The sequence below is a fragment of the Vanellus vanellus genome, assembly GCF_965231255.1.
Source record: "Vanellus vanellus genome assembly, chromosome: Z".
NCBI classification, from domain to species: domain Eukaryota; kingdom Metazoa; phylum Chordata; class Aves; order Charadriiformes; family Charadriidae; genus Vanellus; species Vanellus vanellus.
Window position 1 is genome coordinate 37,472,368 of NC_138908.1, and position 6,380 is coordinate 37,478,747.

The window sequence follows — 6,380 nt, forward strand, 5'->3', positions numbered from 1 at the left end:
GATTTTAATTCCAAATTACCTTTGGAGAAAGAACTACACAGCAAATTTGGGTCAGCCTTTTCTTTCATATCTCTAACCAACTCCCATAGTTAAACTAGGAGAGGACAAGGCCAGGCTGGATGGGGCTTTGAGCAACCTGGTCTAGAGGGAGGTATCCCTGCCTATGGCAGGGGGGTTGGAACTTGATGATCTTTAAGGTCCCTTCCAACTCTAACCACTCTATGACTCTATGAAATTCCCGTATCATCTAGAGAGGGTATCCTGAGGACAAGATCTTGTACCCAGCTTCCTAAAGGCTTCAGAGGATATGCTGCATTGTCCCACAGAGCAGGAACCTGATTGTTCAGAGAACTACTGTAGATGTTCTCATCGCTGCTGACATAACCACAAAACCAGCAATAGCTTTTCTGAGGCTTTCCAAAAATGCTCTAAAAACAAGCTTTAAAAGTGTTGCCACAGAATCAGAAGTGGACCACTTCTCCCTTAATTGTAGCTATGTTTTTGTAACAGTGGCCTCTATAGGATAAGAATAACATGTTTTTTTATTCAAAAAACAGTTTCAGCTTTTGTTATTTGGGTATTTCTGGGATGATGTCAATAGCAAGAAGCAGCCAGATTTCCATCATTGACAACTAAGATTGCCAAGTGAAAATCTGGGCTTTTGGAAAATTAAGAGTCAATGATAACCATCTGCAAAGGACTGATGATTTCTGTGAAACTGGCAGAGTTCAGTAGGTGAGGAAGACCTGTTTGTGAGGAGAAATGTGTTTTCTGCAGTTCCTAGAGCTGCATGTCAGGGCCTGTAGCTCTTCTGCACGTAAAGAAAGACTAACTGATCTTCCAACAAAAGACAAAAAATCAACCATACGTCTGTCCATGCTTTTCTTCCATGGCTCTTACAGGATGGAAGCAGTAGGCACTGTGAATGATTGCACAGCAACAACTTTGTCATTTTAGGTAGGTTTTGATGTAAAAATACTATGTAGCGGCTTTTGTCATTACTTTTATTATTAATTTTAGATATGATCTTCCTTCCCATGGACACATCAAAAAAGCCTGGCTTTTACCTCATTCACGAACCATTACAAAATAGTTCTAGCTTTTTGTAGGTCAGTGAATATATGTTTTCTACCACATATTAGCAGAGTCCTTTTGGCAAGATGACAAAAGGGGTTTTCTCTCAGACAGATTGTATAGTTCCTCTCAGTTGAGACTTTTTTTTTTCCAGGTGGCACAACTGAAGTCTGTCTGATGGAATTCCCAAACAGACAAATGTAACAGGTGAAATGGGGGATTTGGCCAGTGGCTTAACCAGGTGTTCAGGGTTCAGTGTACATCATGGACAGTGTTTTGTCATACTATTCACCACTTTTAAGGCACAGAGGACCAATAAATTATTACACCTTCCCAGAAGGGCAACATATGAACTCTTCTAGAGTAAAAACTCCCTGGTCTGCTCCTAATGTTCTCCTCCACATCAAAAGGAGATCTCACTAAGACCTCTCTATTATCTTGAGCTCAGAGCTAAGAGTATGGCAAATACATGACATGGGATTACTAATTTGTGAACATTCTAAGAACGGGATACCATATATTAGCAGTGGTTCATTGTGCTCACAAGGCACTGCATCCATCAAGGCAGTGACAAGCTCCCTTGGCTGACATCAGAGTTTATACATAACCAAGCTCAACACCAGTATCACCGATTATCTGTAAATCTAAGGATTAAAGGTGAAGGTTTCCTGACAGGAAAAAACATTTAGAAATCACACATCTCAAGAAATGATGATCTGTGGTTAAATCTGGGCTAAAATGCCCAGTGCTTGCTCTGTGGCCAGGAGTCCGTTCCCCCCTTCTGTCTTCCTATACAGTTGGTGGGGTCATCATAGAGTAGCTTCTGGAAAACAGAAAAGATGGGAAGAGATCAGCTACAGAAGTTGTTGAAGCAAAGTTATTCACATTTTTCATTGCTTCCCTTGTCTAACAACAATTCTCTCAAGAGCCTTTGCAGCATTTCTGATTAAAGAGACTGATGAAATCTTGAAAGTAGGCGCTTAACAAACTGAATTTACTCTGCATTGAAATTGTGTCACAATGCTTTTCTAAGTTGTGATCTGTTGCTGACTACGTATTCCCTGTTGTACCTGCAAGAGCACAACAGGAAATTAACACACTGTTTTATCCAACCCACCTATTTTCTGTCTAGCCAGATACGGTTTACAGTATTGGCCAGTGTGGGGCACTTTGAATGAGACCCTCAACACTGTAATTTGTCCCAGTAGCACTCTTTTAATCATCATTCTTGACACCGGTTAATTTTTAGATGTCTTACTTCTTGGAGCATTTTAATTATTACTTCCAAATGTTTATGCTGTGCAGAAGTTGTTTATACTTAGCAAAAGAATACTTTTCTTTAAAAAAAAAATGTATTTTGATTAATTGTATGTGTTTTACACTCACTGATCAAAACAGCTTTGTGAACATGTTCAAAAATGAAAATGAAAATTTCTTGCTCAGTGATGCTATGCAACAACTCCCATGGGTTAACCATGAATTATGATCAGGTTTTTTTTCCAATTGTAACATTCAAAGTACAGAAAATTTTCATGAATATTAGAATCTTTGGGTTTTTATTTGTTATCTGTATATTTACTATTTCATTAGGGAATACTGGCATCAGCACAAGTACGGTTTTGTTAGAAGTGAGTTTATTAAAGAGTGAGACAATTTTCACCCTTTTTAACCACCTATATTACAATATAGAGCAACAGCACTAAGAAGAATAGAAGTGAGACTGTCTTATTGAAAGTCTGGACAAGAAGGTGCTAGCAAGTGAGAGGAGAGGTGCTCCAGCCCTCTCATTGTCTTCGTTGCCCTCCTCTGGACTCACATGAGCCCATGTCTCAAGCCTGTTCAAGTCCCTCTGGATGGTATGTGTTGGTACATGTAAATACATGGCTCCCTTCTAAATTCTGCTATTCTGCACTAACTTTGTACTTGCTCTCAGTTATTTAATAAAAGAATAACTAAACAGGAAAAATATATTTCCTAAATTTCATTTGGAGAAATTAAGATACAACTTTTTTTTTAATTCTGCATATCTGTTCCATTGAATTTTAGCCTATGAATACTATTTAAATTCAAGATAGATGCTTAAAATTAGATTGAAGTGTTCACTAATACTTTATGCTGATTATTCTAAAGAAAATCATACACTATTTTGTACACAAAGAAGCTTATTCTTCTCAGTATGTTTCTAATTTTGCCATTAATCTTCTTATGTATATTCTTGAATGAGACTTTGAACATAAGGAAATGAGTTAAAATTTTAATGCTTTTTCTTAATAATCTGAGTACTAGATGTTATTAAATACTTGTTTCAAGCCCAGAGGAACAAAGTTTATTAAATTTTGTGTTCTTTATCTTTCCTGTTTTCTAGGGGGAGGGATCTCCTTTATTTTGCTAGGTTATTTTTAGGTTATTGCTATAGAAGTCTAGTTTTTATGGTTAATATTACACTACGGACACAAACTGGAACTGTTTTCCCAAGCAGAGAGCTATCATGCAAGTAAATTTATTTTGTTCAAAACCAAACTGTTTCCTGTATTCACAAAGGGACTAATATGTGTTTTGTTGCCTGATGGATTTAGACTAGAAAGGTAAAGAATTAGAAATCTTGGAGAAACTGCCAGATAAATTGTAAAATTATGATTTACAGATCAGGTTATTCAGAATGATGCAGGGAGTCGTAACATACCAGTATTTCTAAACTCATGGGTTGTCATTACTGAAGACACAAGAAGCACTCAGAAAAAAAAATCAAAATAAATTTCTTACGTGCTTTGCTCTCTACAATCAATCTGAAGAGCTTTCAAATTAAATAGAACAGGTATAGCAAGAAGGTAAATCTCATCATCTATTTTGATGAGTGGAAGCAAAGATAAAAAGACATCAAATGACTTATCCAGGGGATCTGTATGCAATCAAGAATTGTACAAAGTCACCACAGTTCTAACCGAAAACCTTAAGCATAAACGATCATTTTTTTTCCTTCTTGTTTATGCATCCATTAGTCTGTATTGAAAACTCCTTATCCTAAGTATTTCTAAGCATATAATATTATTTTGGTTCAGCTGCTATAAATGTCCTATTTAAGCAGATTTTAGAGGATTACTGGGGGTCCCCCTAGGAAAAATGAATAAAATTAAACTAACACAATATTGAGAACTTGGATCTGAACAGCTTCTTAGTGTTCCTTTAAAGTGTTCCCTTAAAGTGTTCCCTTGTGAAATCAGAAAGCATAAAACCTCTAGCACATGAAAGTGATTGATGTTTGCAAAACCATGGATAGCATATATGCTAGTATATAACATACAATGTAAAAATAAGTATTTGTACCTCATTAAAACGTGAGTTGAAAGGAAATGGGTTGAAGAGAACATCCGAGAATACTGTATTACATACATACATCAGTGAAGCCAGATCTAACGAGTAGTACAGCCGTTCCTCCTTATTATTTCTGCTTAAGAAACTGTGATTGTTAAATCAAATTTGCCCTTTAAGCTACAAACTATAATTCATTTAACATAATTAGTTTAGAAATGTATTTAAGAAAATCGTACAAACCTGAAACACTAACTTGACATTCCCATGCACTCTGAGGATTTCTGAATCAACAGTCAGAGGAAAGTTTCAATGTATTCTTTAAAATCTTGGAAAGTGCCATCCATATGAACAAAATACACATCTTTTGCCAATACACATATATACAATATATATATTAAAATATTTTCTTGTGACTTAAATAAATAAAAATTATGTATCAGGGAAAGGCTGTTGATATAGTATACCTGGACTTTCAAAAAGCATTCAATACTGTCCCCCATATAATTCTCGTGGAAAAACTGGCTTTGCACTGCCTGGATGAGCATACGATCCGCTGGATCAAGCACTGGCTGACTGGAAGGTCCGAAAAAGTGGTGCTCAATGGATTTAAATCCAGCTGGCGGCCAGTCACAAACGGTATGCCTCAGGGCTCAGTGTTGGGACCATTTCTGTTCAACGTCTTTATTGATGATCTTGATAAGGACATAGGGTGTATCATCAGCAAGTTTGCAGATGACACCAAGTTAAGCAGGAGTGTTGATTCCCAGGAGGATAGGGAAGCTCTACAGAGACTTAGATAGATTGGATCACTGGGCCAACATCAGTGGTATGAGCTTCAACAAGGGCAAGTGCCACGTCCTGCACTTGGGCCACAATAACCCCATGCAGCGCTACAGGCCTGGGGAGGTGTGGCTGGAAAGCTGCCTGGCAGAAAGAGACCTGGGAGTGCTAATTGACAAGCGGCTGAATATGAGCCAGCAGTATGCCCAGGTGGCCAAGAAAGCCAACAGCATCCTGGCTTGTATTAGAAATAGCATGGCCAGCAGAAGTAGGGAGGTGATTGGGCCCCTGTACTCAGCACTGGTGAGGCCACACCTCGAGTATTGTGTCCAGTTTTGGGCACCTCAATACAAGAGAGATATTGAGGTGCTGGAGCAAGTGCAGAGGAGGGCAACGAAGCTGGTGAAGGGCCTAGCAAACAAATCATATGAAGGGCGGTTGAAGGAGCTGGGACTGTTTAGTTTGAGGAGGAGGAGGCTGAGAGGAGACCTCATCACTCTCTACAACTATTTGAAAGGACACTGTAGAGAGGTTGGTGCTGGTCTCTTCCAACAGGTAATTAATGACAGAACAAGAGGCTTCAAGCTCCAACAGGGTAGGTTTAGACTGAACATTAGGAAAGAATTTTTCACAGAAAGAGTGGTCGGGCATTGGAATAGACTGCCCAGGGAGGTGGTTGAGTCACCATCCCTGGATGTGTTTAAGAGACGATTAGATGTGGTGTTGGGGGATATGGTGTAGGGGAGAACTTTGTAGAGTAGGGTAGATGGTTGGACTCGATGATCCCAAGGGTCTCTTCCAACCTAGACAATTCTATGATTCTCTGATTCTATATAATATACTATCAATATAAACCAAGGATTGTCTTTAAAGTATCTGAAGGTATACATAATTCACCATAAGAAAACATCTATAAGAAGACACTTGCAATTGCACATTGATGCAACTGCACTTTGTCATAGTCAGTGACAGATCCATAGCAGCTTTTGCCATCCTCAAATTAACATAAGCAGTATTAAAAAAAATATATTTTAAAAATGTATTTTCACGTATCGTATTAACATGCATTAACATTTCAGGAGAAAGATTTCGAGCCAGAATACTTATGGAATCATAGAATCATTATGGTTGGAAGAGATGTTTAAGATCATCATGTTCAATTGTTAACCTAGTATTGCCAAGTTACTACCAAACCGTGTACCTCAGTGCTACAT